Below are 26,525 nucleotides of genomic sequence, written 5' to 3' on the forward strand. Positions count from 1 at the left end.
TTCAATTTATTTATAAAATGTGTTTTTAATCAATTTTTATAAGGGGTATAATTTATGGATAGCATAAAGTGGGAAACTAGCCTTATTTTTTCCATATGTCCCATAAAGATGCAGTACAATTTTTCTGCAGCACTGGAACTAATAAATAAGTGATTTCCACATGAATTATTGGTGTTTTCTTTATTATATCAATCAAATTTCTGTGTATCCATTGTTCTATTTCTAAATGTTCTGTCTGTTCCATTCTCTTACTTTTCTGTTATTCAACAAATACTGTATGTCTATCAAAAATTCAGTTGCTTGGAAATGAATAAATACTTAGTAGAATGTTTCCTTCCTTCCTCTTTGTCCTTTTTCAAAATTGGCTTAGCTCTCTGTTGACTTTTATGCTTTCATAATTGGCTTTGCTGAGTTGACATAAAAACCTCTGGGATTTCTACAGATATTAGATAAATTTATATTTTGAATAGGACTGTCATGTTTGCCATATTAGCTTTTTTCCACTCATAATTGTAAAATAGAACCACATATTTAAGTGTGGTCTTTCTTGTCATGTCCTTGAATGTTAATGAAAATATGTTTAAAAGTTCTCCACATTACAAATATTAGATTGTTTGCTCTATGAATTTGTTTTTTTCAATTTAACGAAGTTTCCTATTTCAAGCTCCTGAAAGTTGTATTATAAATAGGTTACTAATACGGTAGCATGCTTTTCCTGAAAATATTAGAAAATCATAAGATGTTATTTATTACCTCATTAATGTAATTTCTATTGTTAGATTCTCTGATCTTCAATCATTTTGTATTTCTATTAATGAACTATGCAGTTAATTTTATAAATATTTCATATTTAGAAATTTGGCATCCTTTTTCAGGAATCTGATTAGCTGAATTTTTCATTTCATAAAATGAATTGGTCAGCTTTCCACCTCTTCTATATACTCTGGAATACTTTCTCTAATATGAAGATTCCTTTTCTTGAATATTTGGAAGAAACAACTGTAAACATTATCTGTATATTTTCTTTAAGGTAGAGACATGTTCCTTGGTTAGTTCAATTTCTGCTCTTTTTTAAAAAAGTTTCTATCTTTTCTTAAACAATTATACAAATTAAAAACCTTCCAGAAATTTATTCATGTGACTAAATATTACACAATTTATTAGTATGTCATTGTTAATAATTGTTTTATTCTTTTAATCTGTGTTATCTCTGGATTTGTTCTTTTTGTCGTCTTTATTTTTATTTGCTTAACTAGATAAATTTTGATAAGGCTTTACTATATTATTATATTAAGTTTGTAAAAGATCCAGCTGCTATTTTTATTATTTCTCTTTATTTTTTTATACTGCCATTTTATTTATGTGGAATTTATTCTTTATTTTCATGTTTTTACACTTATCCAGTTGTACTGAAAAGAGTATTATTAGTTTTTTATTTCTATTTTTAATTATTCATATTCTGATAAATATATACAAAGGAGCAATTTTATGAAACATTTAATGTAGAATGTAGAATATTAGTTCTACTGTTCTCATAAATTTTGGCCTGTAAAAGTGTCCTTTAACATTCAATCCTAATCATTTTATAGCCTCTATGATATTTTGATTTTTAACTAAGAGTTTCTCATTAATATATAGTTTCCAAATATATGGGTTTTTTAAAAAAAATTTTCTTGTGATGTTTTATTTTAAATAAGTTGTTTTTGAAAATACATTATTTGTGATATAAGTTAGAATTCAGTGAGATTCATTCATTTTTGAACCATTATAATCAATGTTTCCTATGTTCAAAGTTTGCTTAAAAATGTCTGTCCTCTTAGTACTGAGTGGTAAATTTTGTGCATCTATTCTAGCATAGTGTTTGTGTTATGCTGTTATTCTTCCATATTGAATCAGCTGAGAAGAGTAGAAGACACGAGAGGGAGAAGAAAGTCCTCATATGTTGTTGAATAAGGATGAGGATCCTATTGGAAAGGAAATAAGAATATTTAATTATCCAATTTTTTTCTGGACTGAACTACCTATGACTTACTTTTAAATAATTAAATGAAAACTTGAAAAGAGACATAAATCATATCATTCTTCATATTACTGCTGGTTTCACGTATATCCAGATTACTTAGGTAGCAAGGTTTGAAATAATGTAACAAGTGTGTCATTTTGAATTTAAGTCACCAAAACAAAATATCAGAGGAATAGGGCTCTCACAGAATATTTTATGTCAGGGGGACAATGTGTTTAGTTACTTTCCTCTTTGTACAACTACATTTTAATGTAGTATACTCATATATGATATTTAGAAAAGTTTTAATTTTCTTTTTTAAATTGTACTTCTCATATCCTCCAAATAACTTCAAAAGTTTTAGGGTTTCAAAATCAAGAAGCTTCTCATCACAACACTGTAATTATACATCATCAATGTTTAGGGTTAATACTTTGGAATATCTTTCATGCCACTTTCAGTAAGATTTCACCCACTCATGCTTGTTCAGTAAGGTCAAGAATATAAGCCTGAGAACCACTGGAAGGATTCCAGAATAGAGATTCAAAACCAGTAAATTTTCTACAGAAATACAATTGAGTGCATAAAGGTTATATTAGGTCAGAAGGAGAGCTGTGTTCAGTGGGACTAGAAAAGAATTAAAACGTTTACACTGAAGATAATTAGCATGGTGTGAAAATATAACACTTAATTTCCCACAAAAAAGTGTTATTAAACCACCCCACATATGATTGTCTGTAGATGACAGTATTTTACCATAGAATGTTAAAAGATTTAAAAATAGAATAATAACAGAGGAAGAGCTTTGGCAAAGTCCCAAGGATGATTTATATTATACACCGGAGTAAAAACTGCAGATAACATAATTGTTTCCTAAGTTGAAACAGTTGAGATTTAAGAAAATGAAAAATCAAATCAAAATGAATGAAATCTACAAACCTTTTAGTTAAATGAAGTCATTCTAGAACTACTTACTTTTATTTGCCTATATATATTTTGCCTAAGACTATAATCATTATTTGAATTGATGTTTAAAATGAGTATGAGATTACATAGCCCTTCATTATAAAGTATTTACTGAATAGTTGCAACCATGTGTATGTGTGTTTTTTTAAATACATATAGATTGTGAAATATATTTTGTGCCCTTAAAGAGCTCACAGTTTACTATCATAGGTGTTGATCTTGTAATAAATAGTTCTGATCCATAATATTTTAGTTCTCTTACTTCTGGGACATGGTGGAATTGCACCATTCTGGTTACAAGTGAGCAGTGGTGAGCCTGTCACCTCCAGTGATAGCTTATAAACTCCCATATATATTTTATTATGCTTCCTCCTTGACTATATCTAGTGGTATTCTAAATCTAGAGACTCCAACAGTATAAGTCTCTAAGTGAGGACATCATCAATCATGTCCTCTTCCAAAGGAAAATCTAATGCCTTATGTCTGTCCTGATCAACACAATAATTGTTACATTATTAACAACATTTACCTGTTTATCTGCTCAAAAATATTTACTGAGCATTCTATTAAAACCACCATACTCAGTGCACTAAATATCAGAGATATAAAGTTGATGACTTGCTAATAATGATAGATAGACAAATAAACAATAAAGTTATATCTTCCCTGTTAGCAATCAGTATGTTGCGTGGCATGTAAACATATGACCTAAGTGACTGGCTTCGTGTGATTGAAAGGAAATAATCAGAAAGATGATCCTTCAGCTAACATCTTGAATGACGGCAGAATGCCTTCACTGGATTTAGTAAAAAGGAAGAATATAGAATAAATAGTATTGCAGACAAAAGTTGCTCCATTAGCATGTCAAGTTTTGTGAAACATCACAGGAAGTTTATGAATTTGAAAAATAGTGATACAATTGCAAAAAGGAGAATCAAAACTTAAAAGATATTTGAAGTCATGCTAAGGAAATTTACCTCTTTGCTATGAGCCATGTGATTCTCTGAAAGTTTTTAAGCAGGAACGGGTACTTTAGATATAGGATTAGGTTTGAGAAAGACCACTCCAACAGGATAAACAATTAGAGTTTAAGTTGGGCAGCATGAGTTACAGAAGCTGTGCTGAGAATATGTTATCAAATAAGAAAGTCAGAGAGGGAAAGCAGAGGAGAGAGAAAATAATAGTGAGGGGAGAGCATGTAAGGATGATGTTAAGAAGGCAAAACCCACATAAAAATGATAGTTCATTTTTATTGAGCACTTTATCTGTTTCAGGCACTGTGATAACTTCTTTAGAAGAGTTTTTATACCTAATCTTTATAATAGAATTAAGCTTATGAGTTAGGTAACCTCTATGAGGCACAGAGAGGTAAGGTAAAAGAGCTGGGGAAATTACATAATTAGAAGTTGTAGTCCAGGAATTGGGCACAGGCAATTTGACCTTACGCCAAATTCTCTTAAACACTAGTCTATACATACTGCCCCCGTGCCCCAAGCAGGATAAAAATTCATGGTTGATTGTGTAATAGTATTATGTAGTATTTATAAAGAGATTCAGACAGTATGACAGTTCAAGAAAAAAGAAAACTAGAAATATTTTTAAAAGGGCTTCATCAGAGAGATGGTAATTGACATAGACCCTGACAAGTGGCTAAGATTTCAATAAGTAAAATTGGTGACAAGTTCATTCAGATGTGATTAAATATATAAAATGAAGAACTCATGAGAAGTTTTTGTAATGAGTAAAAAAGGAGTTTTGCAATACATGGAGAAGGAAAATATTACAATTATTAAGAAATTTTATACAGAAGCAAATAACTTAGTCTTTAATAACTATGTGCTCATTGGTGTTATAAAAAATAAGCCTAGTATGGTATATTGAGATCAGATTACACAAGGCTTTAAAAGTTAATTTAATTATGTACTTCTTGAAAGTTTAGGCACTAAAAAGAAAGTTCATAGATGCTATGCCTTAGTCTGATGAGTCTGAAAGTGAAGAAAAGAATGGTTGTTGTAGACTCAATTAGAAGTTTATTCAAGTAGATCAGACAAGATATAATTGGACCTTACAGAACTAGTGGTGAGGTGTAAAGAAACTGAAGGTTTAGGGACAATAGGACATATAAGCGTTACTTGATGTGGGAGATTTCAAAATAAACGATTTAGTAATAAGGTAAAGCTTTTGTCACAGGATCCTTGGGGTGTAGCTTTTCCAGCCAGAAACCTCTGTAGCTGGTGGCACCTTTGCTCAAATCTTTCTTGGGCCCACTGGGTTTGTTCTACCCACTCAACGTGGCAGGCTGCATTTGGCTTGGGCTACTGGCCTGGATCCCATGCCTACCAAGGGTGAGCCAGGCGTGGAGTGGTGAGGGGTGTGTGAGCAAATGAGCATGGTGCCCGGCCACTGTGCACAGCCAAGCACACTAGATGCAGCAGGGTGAGCAGCTCCAGGGACCAGCATGGATGCCAGCTCCCTGTGAGGCTGCAGCTGGACCAGGAGTACTGCAAGCCACTTCCACAATGCTGGGAAATGTGGTGGCACCCAGAAGCTTGGAGATGCCAGGAACTGCAAAGCCCCAAACAGGGTGTTGCAGCCTGGTTTGGGGAACTCCTAGGTCTGGGCCTCCCAAAGGGCTGCAGCTTTTATCTCCGTCTCTCTTCTATCCTCGTCACCTGTAATGTGGTGAGCAAGGGGCATGTTTCAGCCCTGTTTGTGTTACACCTCTTTCAGCCCCACCATTTGGCAGGTCCCAAGTTCTTGTCCTGCATCCAGGAAGAATGAGGTATGTGGACAAGTGGAGGGTGAACAAGGCAAAGAGGTGTTTTGTTGAGTGATAGAACAGCTCAGAGGGGACCTGCAGTGGGTAGCTCCTCTCCCCAAGCAGGTCATCCCAATGAATGTTCAGTTCTCAACAGAAAGGAAGCTTACAGTGGGTCGCTTCTCTCCACAGGCAGGTTGTTCCGTTGTCTTCTCAGCTCTCAGCAGAGAGACCTACAATGAGAAGCTCCTCTTCATAGGCAGTTTGTTTCTTTGTCTGCTTAGCTCTCAGCAGAGAGGAGACCCACAGTGGCTAGCTCCTCTCCCTGGACAGGTCATCCATCCTCTGTTTAGCTTACAGCAGAGAGGAGACCCACAGTAGGTAGTTCCTCTTCACAGACAGGTCATCCAATCATCTGCTCAAGTCTGGCTGAGTCCGGGGTTTTTATGGGCTTCAGAGGGGAGGAAGTACATGCTTATTAGTTCATGGGCAGCCATGGGCAGGCCAGGAAAAAGCACCATAAGTTCTCACTTTGGTCCACGGAGCTGGCAGCCCAGTCCCCAGGCCTCAGGCCATCCCTGGGCTAAAGGTGGGGTTTACTGGGGACCCACTCCTTATGCCCAGGAGTCTGTCTGCCTCCTGATGCCATTAACCTGCTGTCCACAGTGCTCATGATGCCCAGGCTGTTCATGCCAAGGGGCACCTGCAGGCCTGTGGTGAACTGACCATAGACCCCAGTTGGCCTCCCTCCCATGCTCGTCGGTGCTCAAAGTCTGGAGGGGAGCTGAGGCGGCAGTGGTCTAGCATGTCAGTGCTGCTCTGAGCATGTGCACATTTGGCTATGTCATGACAGTGTCCAGGCTTAGCCACAACTTTGCTGTGAAATCAGAGTGAGCACAAGGAGTAGAGAGAGGCCAGGCAGTGGGAGTAGCCCACTGTAGTACTTCTGAGCCTACAGGGACAGGGGGTTTTCTGGGCCGCAAAGAGTACAGAGATGCCCGGGTCTGCATTCGAGGCTGGGTGGCTACAGCTGTACACAGGAGGATGGGGCTCCAGCTCCTCCAACTTGGAAAGGAGAGGCACTTCTGCCTCTTCCTGCACCTCTTGGCTCTGTGAAGTGCACAGCCCTGGCCAAGCCTCCCCTGCAGCAACCACTGTTATGGCTGCACCATTCCAGATGGGCTGCCACTACCATCACTATCATATTTTTGCTGATAAAATAAACTCACAAAGAGACATTAATGGTATTCTTACGCAAAATCAATAATTTGAATTTAGTCTTGAGAAATATAAAAAATAATGCAATTTAGTGATATTTTACAAAATAACTGAGCTGTACTCCTCAGAAACAGAATGATTTCAACAATCTGGCTTCACTTTCCCACAGATAAAATGAAAAAAGAATATTATCTAATGCCAAGCTTATCACCACCAATATCCTGGAACTCAAAACTGAGGTTTATAAGAAATCCTAATGCCACAAATAAGTAAAAAACTGAGCAGAAATTAGGAGAAATGGACTTTTGTATCTGTACACCTGCCCTCCATACTGTAAGGCACTGTGTGGAAAAGTCTCTTGGACTAATGATTTCTATACTGGAAAAAGTGACAATGAGGCATACAGCCAGCTTCCCCATCCGCTTGGGTTTCTACACAGAAAAGCTGTTTCTGCCTCAGCCCTCTCCCTCAGGGGAGCATTGTAACTCCCTGTGTGGGGAGGGACCCCTGTGGACAGCTGAATATAAACAGTAGAGATGGGGAATAGCAGCACCAGTGCAAAACTCACAGGCTGCTCTCCAACTCAGACAAAAAAGAATGCAAATCAGAGAGGTTATTCAGCTGCACTATGCAATAGAAAGCGGTCTTCACAGGCCCTCTGTGGATGAACCCCTAGACGGCCTCCCCACACAGCTGGAGAAACCCTTTCTAACTCCCCTAGTTGGGACTTTTTGCAAGAGCATGGCAACCCTGGCCTTAAGGTGTCATCTAACATCAAAAAGAAAGCAGTGATACAGTGTTAAAGGAATCCATAGAACCTTTAAACACACATATGTTGGAGAGACAGTAAAGACTGGAATAAGTAATCCTTCAATGTGAAGAAACAGAAATATATCCTTAACAAACAACAGCAAACAAGGAACCATGACTTCCCCAACTGGATAAAGTAAGAAGTCAGTGACAGTCCTTATAGCAGCATGATTTATAGTCCTTTGGGTATATACCCAGTAATGGGATGGCTGGGTCAAATGGTATTTCTGGTTCTACATCCCTGAGGAATCACCACACCGACTTCCACAGTGGTTGAACTAGTTTACAGTTCCACCAACAGTGTAGAAGTGTTCCTATTTCTCTACATCCTCTCTAGCACCTGTTGTTTCCTGACTTTTTAATGATCGCCATTCTAACTGGTGTGAGATGGTATCTCATTGTGGTTTTGATTTGCATTTCTCTGATGGCCAGTGATGATGAGCATTTTTTCATGTGTTTTTTGGCTGCCTAAATGTCTCCTTTTGAGAAGTGTCTGTTCATGTCCTTTGCCCACTTTTTGATGGGGTTGTTTGTTTTTTTCTTGTAAATTTGTTTGAGTTCATTGTAGATTCTGGATATTAGCCATTTGTCAGATGAGTAGGTTGCAAAAATTTTCTCCCATTCTGTAGGTTGCCTGTTGACTCTGATGGTAGTTTCTTTTGCTGTGCAGAAGCTCTTTAGTTTAATTAGATCCCATTTGTCAATTTTGGCTTTTGTTGCCATTGCTTTTGGTGTTTTAGACATGAAGTCCTTGCCCACACCTATGTCCTGAATGGTATTGCCTAGGTTTTCTTGTAGGATTTTAATGGTTTTAGGTCTAACATGTAAGTCTTTAATCCATCTTGAATTAATTTTTGTATAAGGTGTAAGGAAGGGATCCAGTTTCAGCTTTCTACATATGGCTAGCCAGTTTTCTCAGCACCATTTATTAAATAGGGAATCCTTTCCCCATTTCTTGTTTTTGTCAGGTTTGTCAAAGATCAGATAGTTGTAGATATGCGGCATCATTTCTGAGGGCTCTGTTCTGTTCCATTGATCTATGTCTCTGTTGTGGTACCAGTACCATGCTGTTTTGGTTACTGTAGCCTTGTAGTATAGTTTGAAGTCAGGTAGCATGATGCCTCCAGCTTTGTTCTTTTGGCTTAGGATTGACTTGGCGATGCGGGGTGTTTTTTGGTTCCCTATGAACTTTAAAGTAGTTTTTTCCAATTCTGTGAAGAAAGTCATTGGTAGCTTGATGGGGATGGCATTGAATCTCTAAATTACCTTGGGCAGTATGGCCATTTTCACGATAATGATTCTTCCAACCCATGAGCATGGAATGTTCTTCCATTTGTTTGTATCCTCTTTTATTTCATTGAGCAGTGGTTTGTAGTTCTCCTTGAAGAGGTCCTTCACATCCCTTGTAAATTGGATTCCTAGGTATTTTATTCTCTTTGAAGCAATTGTGAATGGGAGTTCACTCATGATTTGGCTCTCTGTCTGTGATTGGTCATGCTGCTATAAAGACACATGCACACGTATGTTTATTGTGGCACTATTCACAATAGCAAAGAGTTGGAACCAACCCAAATACCCAACAACAATAGACTGGATTAAGAAAATGTGGCACATATACACCATGGAATACTATGCAGCAATAAAAAATGATGAGTTAATGTCCCTTGTAGGGACATGGATGAAACTGGAAAACATCATTCTCAGTAAACTATCACAAGGACAAAAAGCCAAACACTGCATGTTCTCACTCATAGGTGGGAATTGAACAATGATAACTCATGGACACAGGAAGGGGAACATCACACTCCGGGGACTGTTGTGGGGTGGGGGGAGCGGGGGAGGGGCAGCATTAGGAGATATACCTAATGCTAAATGACCAGTTAATGGGTGCAGCAAAACAACAGGGCACATGGATACATATGTAACAAACCTGCACATTGTGCACATGTACCCTAAAACCTAAAGTATAATAATAAAAAAAAAAGAAGTCAGCAACAGACCCCAATGAGCTCTCAGATCAAGAATTCAAAAAAGCAGTCTCGTGGAAGCTCAGAGAACTTTAAAGTAACGTTAAAAAGCAATTCAGAAATTATAAGGTAAATTTAACAAAGAGATTGAAATAATTCTTTAAAATCAAATAGAAATTCAGGAGCTGAGAAATAGATGAGCTGTAATATGCATCTGAGGGTCTCATCAGAAAAACTAATAAAGATGAAAGAATTAGTGATCTCAATGATAGGCTATTTAAAAATGCAAAATTAGGCCAGGCCCAGTGGCTGGCACCTGTAATTGTGGCAACCCAAGGCAGAAGGATCACTTGAGCCTAGTAGTTTGAGACCAGCCTGGGCAAGATGGTGAGGCCCCATTTCTACAAAACGTTTAAAAAATTGGCTGGGCATGTCATGATGGTGCATGCCTGTAGTCCCAGCTCCTTGGGAGACTGAAGCAGAAGGATCACTTGAGCCCAGAAGATCAAAGCTGTAGTGAGCCATGTTCATGCCACTGCACTGCAGTCTAGGTGACAGAGTGAGACTTTGTCTCAAAAAAAAAAAAAAAAAAGGGAAATAAAAAAATTAAAAAGGAATGAGGAATGCCTACAAATCTAGAAAATAAACTCAAATAGGCCAATCTAAGAGTCATTGCCCATCCAGGAGGATTGAGGGATAACCAAATATAGATCTGATTTAAAAAAAATAACAAAACCTTTCAAACCCAGAGAAATATATATAAATATCCAAGTACAGAAAAGCCAAAGATCACCAAACAGATTCTACACAGATAAGACTACTCCAAGGTATATAGTAATAAAATTCTCACTGGTCAAGGACAAAGAGAATCCTAAGAGAAGAAAGAGAAAAGAAGCAAATGGCATAAAGGGCCACGAATTCATCTGGTAACAGACTTCTCACTGGAATCCAAACAGGCCATGAAGGAATGGGATGTCATATTCAAAGGCCTGAAGAAAAAGAAAGCTGCCAGTCGAGAATATTGTCCATCAGTAAACCTGTCCTTTCAACAAGAAGAGGCAAAGACTTTCCTAGAGAAACAAAAGCTGAAAAAACTCATTAGCACTAGAAATGTATTAAAAGAAATGCTAAAAGTAGTTATTAATCTGAGAAAAGATGCTAATGTGCAATTAAATATCAGAAGGTATGAAACTCACTAGTAGAACTAAGTGCACAATTTCTGAATACTACTGCAGTGAGGTGAGTAACAATTTGCATCTGTAGTATGAAGATAATTACGTAAAAATTAATAACTACAACAATTAAGAGATAGGCAACAATGGAAATTCAGACACTAAAAGTCGAAATATGTGGGGTGATAAATTAAGTGTAAAAATTTTTAGTTTTTTTTAATTCCTTCATGATCAAAGTTATTTTTTCAAAATAAATTCTTATAAATACAAGATTTTTTTTGTAAGCCTCATGGTAAACATAAAGCAAAACTTATAACTGGTACACTAAAAATAAAAGGGAAGGGACTAAAACATACTACCAAAAAAATCTATTATCCACAAAGGAAGACAGTAAAAAAAAAGAAGAGAGGACTTACTTACAAAACAATGAAAAAGTAAATAACAAAATGGCAGTAGGAAGTTTTTATGTAAAAATGATGATAGTGAATATAAATGGAATAGATTCTCAAATTAAAAAACATAGAATGGTTGAATGGATTTAAAATACAGCCAGCTATGTGCTACCTACAGAAAATTCACTTTACCTGTAAAAACATTTAAAAGTGAAGGAAAGGAATAGAAAAATATATTCCATGCCAAAAAAGTAGGAGTAGCTATATTTATATCAGAAAAATAGACATCAAGTAACAAACTGTAAGAGAGATGGAGGTCACATTGAAAAAGAGGTAAATTCAGCAAGAGGATATAACAAATGTAAATATATATGTGAGCTGGCAGAGCTGTCATGGTGGCTTACACTTGTAATCCCAGAACTTTAGGAGGCCAGGACAGGAGGCTCACTTGAGCCCAGAAGTTCAAGACCAGCCTGGACCACAAAGTGAGACCCCATCTCTGAAAATAATTTTAAAGATTAGCTGTGTGTGGTATCATGTGCATGTAGTCACAGCTACTTGGGAGGCTGAGGTGGGAGGATCGCTTGAGCCCAGCAGGTCAGGGCCACAATAAGCTGTGATCACACCAGTGTATTCCAGCCTGCACAACAGAGTAAGACCCTGTCTTCCAAAACAAAAAAAAAAAAGAAAAGAAAAAAGTAAATATGTATGCAACCAACATCAGAGCACCAAAATATATAAAGCAGATATTAGTAGATCTAAAGAGAAAGCTAGACTATAATACAATAATAGCAGGGGATTTCAACAACCCACTTTCAGTGATGAACAGATCATCCAGACAGAAAATCAACAAAGAAATATCAAAGTTAAGTATACTATACCAAATGAACCTAATTGAAATTTATAAAACATGTCATCCAACAGCTGTAGAATATGTGTTCACATCAGCACAAGAAACATCATTTGGGATAGATCATATGTTAGTCCACTTAACAAGTGAGGAAATTCAACAAAATTGAAATTGTACCAATTTTTTTATGGCCACAATTGAATAAAAATAGAAATCAATAATGAGAGGAACTTTAGAAATAGTACAAATACATGGAAATTAAACATATTTCTGAATGACCAGTGGATCAATGAAGAAATTAAGAAGAATATTTGAAAATCTGTAGAAGTAAAAATAGAAATACAACATATCAAAACCTATTGGATATCATAAAAAAAAGTACAAAACGGAAAGTTCATTGCAATAAATGCCTACATCAAAAAAGTAGAAAGACCAAATAAACAACCTAATGATACACCTCAAACACCTAGAAAAGCAAGAAAATAACTCCAAAATTAGTAGAAGGAAAAAAAAAAGATCAGAGCAGAAATAAATAAAATTGAGTCCAAAATAATGATAAAAAGATCAATGAAATGAAAAGTCCAATTTTTAAGAAGGTAACAAAAATAACATTTAACTAGACTATGAAAAAGTGAGATAACCCAAATAGAATCAGCGAAAAAAAGAGACAACCAATGCTACAGAAATACAAAAGGGAGTTAGATGCTATTATGAAAAATTGTATGTCAGTACATTGGACAACCTAAAAGAAATGGATAAATTCCAAACTACATATAACCTACCAAGATTGAACTATGTAAAAACACAAAACCATGCACAAACCAATAATAAGTAATGAGATCAAAGGAGTAATATAGTTTCTTATCAAAAAAAAGTCCAAGATCTGATGGCTTTACTGCTAAAATTTACCAAAAAAAAAAAAAATAGAAGAAATAATACCACTTCTACTTAAACTACTCAAAAATATTGAAGAAGAAATACTTCCAAATTCACTCTGAGTTCAGCCATTACCCAGCTACTAAAACCAGACAAAGACAGACAAAACTAGTCAAATATTCCTAAAGAACACAGATCCAAAAATCCTTAACAAAATACTAACAAACCAAATTCAACAACACATGGAAGAGATCATTCCCATGAACAATTGGGATTTATCCTAGGAATATAAGGATAGTTCCTTATACATAAATCAATAAATATGATACATTGCATTAACGGAAACAAGGACAAAAGCTATGTAATCATTTCAATAGATACTGAGAAATATTCAATAAAATTCAACATTTCTTCAGGATAAAGACTATCAACAAACTGGGTATAGAAAGAATATACTTCAAAGCAATTAAGGTCATATATGACCAACCCACAACTAACATCATGCCTAATAAAGAAAAATTGAATACCTTTCCTCTAAGATCAGGAACAAGACAAGGCTGCCCACTTTCACCACTTTTATTTAACATAGTACTGGGAGTTCTCACCAGAGTAATTATGCAAAAGAAAAAAATAAAGGGCATCCAAATTGAAAAAGAAGTCAGATTGTTGTTGCTAAGACTTGTATTAGTCCATTTTCACACTGCTATAAGGAACTGCTCGAGACTAGCTATAAATAAAAGAGATTTATTTGACTCACATTTCTGCATGGCTAGGCAGGCCTCACGAAACGAGAAATCATGATGGAAGGGAAAGCAGGCATTTTCTTCACAAGGTGGCAGGATAGAGATAGAGTGAGACAAGGGTGAAGAGCCCCTTATAAAACCATCATATATCTTCAGAACTCACTCACGATCACAAGAACAGCATGGGGGAAACTGCCCCCATGATCCAATCACCTGCCCCCAGGTCCCTCTCTCCACATGTGGGGATTATAGTTAGAGATGAGATTTGGGTGGGGACACAGAGTAAAACCATATCACTACCCAAAGTGATTTACAGATTCAATGCAATCTTTAGGAAAATATCAATAACAGTATTCCCAGAAGTAGAAAAAAAATCTTAAAATGTGTATGAAGCAACAAAGATTCCAGATAGCCAAAGAAATCCTGAGCAAAAAGAATAAACTGGAGGCACCACACACTATCTGTCTTCAAAATATACTACAAAGCTATAATAACCCAAATAGCATGATTCCAACAGACCAATGGAACAGAATAGAAAACCCTGAAATAAATCTATGCATTATAGCCAACTCATTTTCAGCAAAGGTGCCAGGAACATACATTTGGGAAAGAAAAGTCTCTTCAAGAAATAGTGCTGTTAAAACTAGATATCTATATGCAAAAGAATAAGACTGACTAGTCTCCTTTCTGTCACCATGTAAAAAAAATAAAATCAAATGTGTTAAAGACTTAAATATAAGACCTGAAACTATGAAACTATTAGAAGAAAACATTAGGAAACTGCTTTTGGCCATTTTTGGGGTACAATCTCCAAAATGTAGACAACAAAAATTCATGCAGAAAAATATAGACTTCTAGAAATCAAACAATTAACAGTGAAGAGAAAACTCATAGAATAGGAGAAAATATTTGTTAATTATGCATCCTACAAGGGATTAACAACCAGAATACATTAGGAACTCAACAGCAGAATCATCATCATCTGATTAAACAATGAGGAAATGATGAGTAGACATTTCTCAAAAAAAAGACATTCAAATGGATAACAATCATTTTAAAAATGCACAACATCATTAATCATCAGGGAAATGCAAATCAAAACCACAGTGAGATATCACGAGACCCCAGTTAGAATGGCTGATAGAACAAGAAAGAAAATAACTGATACTGGTGAGGATGTGGAGAAAAAGAAACTCACACAGTGTTGATTTTATTGAAGTAGAGTGTAGAATTGTGGTTATCAGGAGCTGGAAAGGGTATGGGAAAGGAGGATGAAAAGACACTGGTTAATGCATACAAAGTGTAGTTAGAAGAAATAAGTTCTAATATTTGATAGCACAGTTAGGTGACTAAACAATTTATTGTATATTTCAACATAACTAGAGTAGAGAATTCAAAATGTTCCCAAGAAAAAATGATAAATGCTGAGGTGATGGGTGCCCCAACTACACTGATAGGATTTTTACATGTTGTATACATATATCAAAATATCACATGTATACCAGAAATGTGTATAATTATTACGTATCAATAAAAAAAGAAAAAGCCTAGGCTATGAAAGAAAAAGAAACACTGAGAGAGTATTCCAGACTTGAAAAAGATAAAGTACCATGGCAAGTAAGTACAAATATGATTCTAGATGGAACCTGCATCTAGTTTTTGTTTGTTTTTAAATTGGTTTTGTTATAAACCACACTGAAATAATAACTGGTAAATATAAATATGGTCTTAAGATTAGATAATATTATTCTGATTAATATGATTTATGGGTTTTGATAAAAGTACTCTGAGTTTGTAAGAAAATATTCTTTGTCTTATGAAATAGACTGATGTATTTCAGAAATAAATTTCAAACTTTGACAACATACAGAGTATGCTCTTTGCCTAAAATGAAATTAAATTAGAAATAAAAACAAAATAAATAGAAAAGCCTCACAAAGTTGCAAATTAAATAGTGCATGTCTAGATAACCATTGATTTGGAATTATTTTAAACTAAATAATACGTAATATAAAATGTTGGTGATGCTCATAAGATAGCATTTATTTAAATGAAAACTTTAAAATCAAGTCCTATTCAAAAATAAAAGTTTAAAATTAGTTATCTAAACTTCTACACTGAGGTTAAAAAAATGAGCAAATTATAACCAAATTAATAGAAGAGATAATAAAGGTAATAGAAGAAACGGATGAACTAAAGAACTAAAGAACAGAAAAAATTAGAGCCAGTTTTTAGTATTAAATAAAATTAAGTTCTAGAAATACGTATCAAAAACAAGTAAAATATATAAATTATCAATCTCAGGAATGAAATGAGACATCACTAAAGATCATAGAGTTATAAAAATGATAAGATAATACAAAGAATATGCTGACACATTCAAACATTAATTGCAATGGACAAATTTCTTGAAAAATAATTATAAAACCAATATAAAATAGAAAATTTGAAAATCCCCATGTCTATTAATGTATTTAAATCTGTCATCAAATTATTTCCATAAAGAAAACTCTAACACCAGATGGTTCAATTGATAACTTTTATTAAATATTTAGAATAAGAAACATTGCCAATCTTAAAAGGGGAGATGAATTACTGATAGACGCTACAACATGAATGAAACTTAAGGACATTATGTTAAATGAAAGAAGCCAGTCATAAAAGACACATATTATGATTCCATTTATATGAAAGGAGTAGGAATATCAATTGGGACAAAAAGTAGATTAGCAATTATCTAGGTCTGGGGAGGTTGAAGTGTAATGGACAGTGGCTGCTAACTAGTATGAGGTTTCTTTTGGGGGTTTTGAAAATGTTCTACAATTGTTTGTAGTGATGATTGCACACTTTATGAATATTAGAAAGCAATGAATTATGTACTTCAAATGTATAAATTGTATAACATATGAATTATATCTGATGATACTAATAAAGAAAACTACATCATAAACAATGAAGTTTTCCCCAAAAATTAAAAAAAAAAAAAGCTATTTCAAGGGTGGATATTGTGGTTCACACTTGTAATCCCAGCACTTTGGGAGGCTGACTGGGAGAATCACTTGAGCCTAGGAGTTCAAGACAAGCCTAGGCAATAGAAAAAGACCCCATTTCTACAAAAATAAAAAAAGAAAATAGCTTGGCATGGTAGTACATGCCTGTAGTCCCAGCTACATGGGAGGCTAAGTGGGAGGATTGCTTGTGCCTGGAAGATCGAGGCTGCAGTGAGTCATCACGGCTCTGCACTCCAGCCTAAGAAACAGCAAGACCCTGTCTCAAAAGTAAAATTATTTCCATATATGAAAATCAGTATAATTCATAATATCACCAGAATTAAAGAAGAGATACCTTATTATATCATTGGATGTAGAGGAAAATTTATAAATTTTATCACCCATTTATTAGGAAAAAAGAAAACATTGTCAACAATGTTGGAATAGAAGGAAATTTTCTTAATAAAGGGCATACATGGAATAATTAAGAGTGTCTATTATAGGACTAAAATTGATGGCATACATGTCGGCATGCATACGTGTGTGCATACGTATTTATTTTTTCTTCGTTTTCACCTCTCTTCTATACCAAGATATTGTTGTTGTATTCTCTCAAAGGGGTCACTTTCCTGATTGTGTACTTTTTACCCTTTTTATTATTCTGGTCTTTATGAGAACTCTTTTCTGATTTCTAAGCACCTGTATGTCACAAACCAGTTTGCATTATGTGCCTCTATCTGCCATCTCACATTTGTACACTCACCCTTACATGAGTTGGGGAATAGGGAATAGCTGCTATGTGCTGGTAAGAATATATGGGCCTTTCAGCATTGTGCATCTACAGGAGCTAGCAGATGTGGAACCCAAGGAAGATTCTGATTCATCAAACAGAATAGGAAAATAAAACCGTACTGAAATAGAGAACAAATGGACAATTCCAAGAGTTGGTGGGATATAAAGTATCTGTGTTCAGATGAGTGAGGAACCTGATGCAAATTTTCTATAGTAGATATTATCATTAGCTAACTAGAGCTAACATTGGTTGGGCACTTAACATGTGCCAGCTATTATCCAAATCCCCTTTAAACATTACTTTATTTAAACTTCATAACAAATTTATGAGTTGGTATTATTTTCTCCCTTAAAAAGGGAAAATGATAATCATAAAGATTAAATAACTTGGCACTATCACATGGCTTTTAAATGGAGCAAGAATTAAAAACAGTCAGTGTAATTACACAATTGCAACTCATCTGCCAATATTGATATGCCTGAATTAGAGGTAATAAGAGGAAACCAACAGCTTTCCTTTCTTCGGGGCTCATAGAGTTCGGTCTTTATATTTTCTAAAAGTTAATACTTGAAAGAGACTTCACCCATTAATGTAGTTCAATCTAGTTGGATTTCTATTACCTGCTGTACGAATTCATAAAATACTTGTACTGTGTGGTATACAGTTAGAAATAAATCTTGTTTTGCAGAATTTTCCATGAGAGATTTTATATTTATTCTTACTCATAAATGATCTTACATTGAATATACACATGTTGTATGTTATTTATATAAATGAAATAAGATAAACAGCAGTTCTACATTGGAGTCTATTTTTGTCCTCACTATAGCTTAATTTTCCACAGTTAGTTTAACCAGAGATATTATTTCAATCGTTTTGTTAGAATCCTTAGTTGTGTTCCTCACAGATTTTGATTTTATATGTGCAATTGCTCAATGGGTTTTTGTAGCCATTGAATATTTTATAGTGATTTCTCTAGAGATCTTGCTTTCTTTTTTTAATACGACCCTGACACCATTAACTTAAAATATTGTTGCTTAGTAATAAAATACATTGAATATGTCATGTATTCATACTTCGTAGTATGTTTGCTGCAGGTGCCTGAGAATTTTTTTTCTCACTTTTCCACTGTTTGCAAGAGGAATCTTTGGCATGACTGTGTTAATGTAAAAGGTATTAATTCTAGGTGATTCTAGGTATACAGTTAAGCCTCCAAGATTTCAGAACCACAGGTTTTTCAGTTGAGCTATGTCAGGTCTGTTATGTGTGTTAAATATATAGCAAGAACCTAGAGCAAAGATAATAAATAGACCCAGAATTAGCCACTTAGGCATGACTGCCAACTTTTTGCTCAAGAAAACAACAGTGTCAGGATCCATTGTGAAGTCTCCCAGAGTTCTGAGAGGCAGGGGGAAACCTGAGAGCATTTTCCATATCCAATAGAAATTTAGAAGAACTGATAATTTAGGAAAGGAAATTTCAATAATTTTTATACGTATATATTTTAGACATTTTCTAATGTTCCACAGAACTTAAAAGTTAGGAGGTAAAATCAGTTAACCTTGCATACACTGTTTGAGATGTGAATTTAAGAACAACAAAAATTCCTCCTGTTCTGGGAAAAAGTAAATCAAAGAAACATGGAGTCAAGTGTCAGGGTCAGACTCTAAATTGTTCTTGCAGCTGTTAGTAGGTAGGAAGCCAAAGGCAATTATTATCTGAGTGAGAGACATGTCAATCCGTCAGCCACAGCATGGTGTACTGAACATTGCCTTACGACTTTCAAATCTAGAAATAGAAAGGAAGAAAGGCCCATGTTGACAAGTGTGAGGAAATTTCCACCAATGTCCAAGATGAAGAAGTGTTACCATTTTTCATTTTTCTACTATTGATAAACTGTTACCTAATCTCAGTTCCCTCCACTCTTTCTTCCATATGTAAACTCATTAACTCTGATACTGGGACTTGCTACAATATGACAAGGTTATTCTATTTTTCAAAGTGTGAAAGATGTCATATACATGTACAATCTGAACCCCAAGCTGATAGTGACATTGCGGCTTCTCTGATGGAAATTCTTAATATAATTCATAGAAAAACAGCATAAGAAACAGTATAGTTTTTATGGATCATTTCCTTTCTTTTTTTTGAAACAAAAGAAAATATCAAATACTGATTAATGTCCTCATTTCAGAAATGCTACCCTCGGTGAACTCAACAATAAGCAGTAACTGGGAGCTTCCAGAAGATGAATATAAAATGGTCTTAGAGGAAAATAAACAACTTTTTCATTATTAAAAGCACCCTAAAGGAATTTTTGGTCTTTGAACTGAGACTGTTCTTTCATGAAGCATGAAGGATAGACACTATCTTGGGTCAATTGTTTGCTTTGAAGTTAGTTTACTTCAACTTGACCCATCATCATAAAGAAGCCTTGGTTTGAATCCCAACAGTATGACACCCAGGTGTCTCTCTATCTTTGCACATAGCGATGTACCTTGTGAACCCAGAAAATCTGAGACAGGTCCTAATTAATTTAGGAAGCTTATTTTGCCAAGGTCAAGGACACTCCTGTGACACAGCCTCAGGAAGTCCTGATGACACGTACCCGAGGTGGTCACAGCATAGCTTGGTTTTATATATTTAGGGAGATAGGAGACATCAGTCAATATATGTAAGAAGAACATTGGTTTGGTCTGGAAAGGTGAGACAACTTGAAGCAAAGGCAGGAAGACTGGAAGCAGGGAGGGAGCTTCCAGGTCACAGACAGGTGATCGACAAATGGTTACATTCTTTTGAGTTTCTGATTAGCCTTTCCTAAGAAGGCAAATCAGATATGCATCTAATTTGAATAAAATGGGAGGCAGGTTTGGCCTAAGCAGTTTCCAGCTTGAATCTTCCTTACTGATTCTGGGGGCCCAAGATATTTTCCTTTCACAACCTCATAAGGATGCTGTGGGGCTCAGAACAATCTATGCATATAAAATAATCCAATCCATATAGCTTGGTGTTTACTCAGGCTCTATAATCAGATAGACTTGGCTGCCTTTGAATCTTAGCTTCATCTTTTACTAGCTGTGTAGCCTTGAACAATTACTGAATCTCTTAAAAAGTTTAGTTTCTTTATCTGTAAAATGGGGAAAACAATTCCCTAGCCCACAGAGTTGTTCTGAAGTAGCAGATGCTATCAAAATTTCTCAATGACATGTAAAGTAGTATTATTTAGTATTCTCTCACTCCTATATCATAGCATAGCTTTAGTAATGCTCATTCTCACCCTAAGATGTCTTCCTCTGTCCCTCTTTTCTCCACACTGACCTTCCAGAATAGTCTTAGGACAGTCTTTTTTTCTTTACTGTTTGTCTTTTCAGGAGTTTGTATTAAAAGACTTCTTTATAAACAGCACACATCTGTAATCCCAGCACTTTGGGAAGCTGTGGCCGGTTGGGTTGATTAAGCTCGAGTTTGAGACCAGCCATGGCAACATGGCAAAACCCAAACTCTACAAAAAATACAAAAATTAGCTGGGTGTGGTGACGGGCACCTGTAGTCCTAGTTACTTGGGAGACTGAGGTGGGGAATCGCTGGAACCCAGAAGGTCAAGGCTGCAGTGAACCGAGATCGTGCTACTGCCCTCCAGCCTGGGCAACAGAGGGAGACCCTGTCTCACTTAAAAAAAAAAAAAAAAAAAAAAAAAAAAAAAAAAAAGACTCCTTTATGACTAATGCATATAGTCTAAGCTCTCAGAGGCAAAATCGTGTACCTGTTCAGTATCCTTGGAACCAACCTGAGTGGAAATATTGGCTATTATAACTATGTGATGTTTGAACAACTTAATTAAACTTTCTGCATCTCAATTTTTCTTTTTCTGTGAAAGGAGGGTAACATAGTCCTTTCCCTATAGGTTTTTGTTGTCAGGAAGCAAGATAATCATGAAACATTTAAGACAAATCTGGTACACAGAAGTGTTAAGTAAAAATTAGCTAGCTTTTTCCTAATTATGAGAAAACTCCAACTATTAGAAAGTTCTTTGCATTCTTATATCCTGCCTACCATAGTATCCACTTTTAATTTATATAATTACATCCTGTGGCAATGATTATATCACTTTCGACAGGACACTCCTTCAACTGATGTGTCCTGGTAAAATTTTCACAGAATTTCTGTATATTTTTTGCTTTACTTATGAGTCAGTGTAAGATTTTAAAATTTTTAAATAATCCTTATTTCAGATATTAAAGATTGGTTCAAAAAATCTTGGATTTTTTAAAAGAAAGTGATAGTATAAATATTTATCACCCATAAAGGAGGCTCTTTGTTTCTCCAGATTTTACTAAAAAATCTGAAGGAGTAAAATAGTGAAAACATTTCATTCAGAATATGAATGCTTCAGTATCTGCTATCTCTGCACGTCAACAGCTTTGTTAGACAGTTACGGTTAAGATCATTTGGCCTTATAAATTTGAGGACGATTTAGAGAAGATTTTTTTCCTGCAGTAAAATGCAAATAAATTTTACCAACTGCTGCATATTTTCCTTTAGGTCATAGAGGGCCTAAACTGGATGTAATATATCTTTTGTAGTAATTTCTCAGCTTTTTCCCAAAAAAAGCACATTTTTAAGTGAAATTGCAATTCTAACTTGCTGAACAACAGCAACAATACGAAACAATGGCAATGAGAATGACTAAGAGGAAGGACTAAACCAAGGGGAGCATGTTTGTTGCTGTTGTTGTTGCTATCCCCTGAGGGTGAGTTTTTTTGAGTACTGGATTTTTTTTCTTTCATAGTTTCCTTGAAGAATAGTAAGGGTCTTGAGTAGTCAACTTCCCAGAGATTCACTCTGAGTTTGTTTGCATTGCCTGCTTCAAGTTCCTGTTTCTATAAAGAACAGCTGATTTAGTGTTTATGAGAACCCATAAAATCTAGCTCATGTACCTGATGTAGGCTTCTTTGGGGGGAATTAATTTCTAGATAAACCTGTTCTCAGTTACTAGCTCTCATGCAACCAACTGAAAATTGAAACCTATGTGACAACTTCAAACAGTGCTCCACCTCACCTTTCTAACTTGGGACACAAATATTTGTGATTACCATGATTATTACTTAATTTTTAAAGCTCTAGAGAATCCACATGGCTTAAAACCTATTAAAAAAGATAAATTATAACTATTCAGAACTTACTGTGCCAGTCACTGCATTAATTAGTTTATATTCACTCATTTAATACGGTTTGAGGTTAGTACTTGATATGGTTTGGATCTGGGCTCAGAATGCAAGAGTAACGGAGGCTTGATAACTTCCACCTAGATTTCAGAGGATGTACAATATGGTTTGGCTATGGGTCCTCACCCAAATCTTATGTCCAATTGCAATCACCAGTGTTGGAGGTGAGGCCCGGTGTGAGGTGATTGGATCACAGGGGTGGGTTTCTTATGAATGGTTCAGCACCATCCCCTCAGTGCTGTTCTTGTCATAGTGAGTTATTGTGAGATCTGCTTGTTTAAAATGTGTAGCACCTCTCCACTTTCTCTCTCCCTTCTGCTCTGACTTCCCCTTCACCTTCTGCCATAATTGTAAGTTTCCTGAGACATCCCCAGAAGCAATAGCCACTGTTTCCTGTATAGCCTGCAGAACTGTAAGGCAATTAAACGTCTTTTTATAAATTACCCAGTTTCAGGTATTTCTTTAGAGCAATGTGAGAAGGGACTAATACAGTACATTTATTATTCCCCATTCCATAGGCGATACAGAGTAAGGGACTTCCAAAAGTCATATGTATATATACACACACACGTACAAACACACACATATATACATATATATACATACATATATATATACGTATACCTACATATATATACATACATATATATATAAACACACATATACATACATACATTTAAACTCTATCTTAGGCATCTGTTTCTTATTAGGCTGTAACATGCCTCAAAGTGCAGCATTAGGCACGTGAATGGAGATCTTCAATGAAGTATTAGTTTTATCTTTAAATGTTCATTGCATTTTTAACATTTGAAACTTTTTTTAGTTTTTTTTTTTCTTTACTATGAGAGTGATTATTCCAATTTTGTTTGGACCACATGTCCAAGACTTCTTGATTATGCTGAAGGGAAGCCCAGTTCAGGGATGTGAATTCTACCTCAGAGTGTTTCTCTAGTACACTTACTGCCTAGAAAATCAAAGGATGTCAAATGCAAGTACTTCTTAGAAATCAACATATGTGAAAGTAAAGACAAAACTAATTTTTGCAGGCCGGGCACAGTGGCTCACGCCTGTAATCCTAGCACTTTGGGAGGCCGAGGCAGGTGGATCACAAGGTCCAGAGATTGAGACCATCCTGGCCAACAAGGTGAAACTCTGTCTCTACTAAAAATATAAACATCAGCTGGGCACAGTGGTGCGTGCCTGTAGTCCCAGCTACTCGGGAGGCTCAGGCAGGAGAATCCCTGAACCCAGGAGGCAGAGATTGCAGTGAGCCGAGATCGCACCACTGCACTCCAGCCTGGCGACAGAGTGAGACTCTGTTTCAAAAGAAAAAAACCAAAAATTTGCAAAGAATTATAAAATATTTAACTGTATCTTTAAAAAATGCTGAGATCCTATAAAGTCACTTATTTTGTTGGCCATCTCTCCTAAAGTTCCATATATCAGAAAAGCACAAGAGAAGGAATTTTCAAGGTGAATTAATTACAAATTTTGAGGACACAGGTAGTGGCCTTATTAAGGCATTATAACCATTTACAAAATATTTTCTTATTCAGTCATTCAACTATTTGCCTTCCATGTTCTGTAGCCAGACTACATAATCTATATTTTAACTCATAATAACATTACTGTATAATATTTTATATTTTCACTCATAATTAAGTAACTGTTACTTTGAGCAATTCATTTGAAATCTTTAAGACTTTATAAAATAGAAATAATTGTTGCAACTTTTTAAAGGATTATTAAGGACGTATAATGGAAAAATACATATAAATCACATACTATCCACTAAGGCACTAAAACTAATCTCCTCACTCCCATCTTTCTCTTTTAAACTTGATTGTACCTTCTCCATGCTGGATACTTTAAAGACACTGCTCCCATTCATTATATCATTCCGCTATTCAAAAGCTTTCCTTTATTCTTATTATTTAAGTTTGAATTTTTCATTCTGGCATAGTAAAATTTTTAATAAATTTTGTTGACTCATGCACACACACACACACACACACACACTCACAGTCCTGTCTCCTATAAAACACCTCTTTAGGTTGCAGACTCTTCCAAAGCATCCCCTTGTTACATACCTCTGATACACAAGCTGAAACCTTCACTTCTAGCTAAACTCTCCTTATCTTGCCTTCCCAGCTAAAGAGATTATTCCAACTACACAAGGTTTAGTGCACATACTTTTGCCCCAAAAAACATTTTATGATTCCTAGAATGGCATGTACCTTCCTCTCTGACACCTTGCAGTAATTTGTATGTACTTGTTTGATGGTGATTATCTTAAGTTGCCCAGCATTTTTGTGTTTTATGTATGTTTCTGATCTCCATAACTGGAAAATATGTTTGCTGAAGAAACATGGCCTACTCAGCTTTGAATGCTTTTTAGTGTCTATCACAGTGTATGGCAAACAATAGACATGCAATAAATATTTGGTCAAATCGAATTACAAAGCTTAGTTGGTTCATCCTCATGAAGGATGTGATAGAAGTCGCATAGCAGCATAAATTCCCCATGAATGAATTTTTCTAGCTGCTTATTAAGGGCCATTTACTTCCACTAACAGTTGGACAGGTGGTAGGGTCATTAGCCTAATTGTCTAGTTGTGGGTTCAGCTGTGCTTTTGAATGGTGAGCAATGCACTTTACTGTGGATAACTGTGTTGGAATGACTTTTGGTATTACATGTATAGTCAAATAAATGTTCATTGAAAGTAATAGAGAGCAGATAACGACTTTAATTTTCTTGTTATTTTCCATAGAATATATTGTAAGTACAGCTATTGGTAAGCCAATGTGGTAAATATAAACATCATTTACATATTTTTTACTGTAGTAGTAGGAGAAGGTTCAAATTTAAGTAATCTGTAAAATCAACTCAATTGTCATGTTTTACTAAAAATAAATAAGTGACAACTAAAACCCAGGAACAACCCTTGGAGGCCTTTGCAGGCTTAATGAGCCCTTTTGAATGGGAAGCATGAGGAGGCAAGGTGGTCAAGTAGTGAGACCTTTCAATTTTCATTTTGAGGTTTAATGTCTTTATAATTAAATAAGTTATAGGCATCAAAAATATTTTATACTTATTTTTGAAGAAAAAACAGTAATAGATTGTGTTAGTAAATGTCTTATTCCATATCTTCTTGTGGTCTACAGAGTTACATTTCCAGGTTCAGACAAGCTTTCTTCAGCATTTGAAAGATTAACACACTATCATCTAGGAAACTGTGGCTTGGCTATATCAAACTGTAATTTGAGGCCAGGCACAGTGGGTCATGCCTATAATCCTAGTGCTGTGGGAGGCCGAGGTGGGAGAAACTCTTTAGGCCAAGAGTTTGAGACCAGCCTGGGCAACATAACAAGACCCCATCTCTATAATTTTTTAAAAAACTAACCAGACATGGTAGTGTATGCCTGTATTTCCAGACACTCAGCACACTAAGGTGGGAGGATCACTTGACCTAGGACTTTAAGGTGACAGTGATGATGCCACTGCACTTCAGCCTGGGTGACAGAGCAAGATCCTGTCTCAAACACACACACACACACACACACACACACTCAACTGTAATCAGTGTCTAAATTTCTGAAATACATGACATTATTGCTTCCTAAAATTAGAGAATTATTTTCATTTTAACGAAGACACATTTCAATGTGTCTTTTCAAAAGGTATTTGCAAGTATATCTGCACTGAACGTTCTACCATTACATAAAATGTAGGGAGGCCCTTATTCCTGATTTATCTATTAAC

Source organism: Symphalangus syndactylus, chromosome 4 (genome assembly GCF_028878055.3).
Source record: "Symphalangus syndactylus isolate Jambi chromosome 4, NHGRI_mSymSyn1-v2.1_pri, whole genome shotgun sequence".
Classification (NCBI taxonomy): Eukaryota; Metazoa; Chordata; class Mammalia; order Primates; family Hylobatidae; genus Symphalangus; species Symphalangus syndactylus.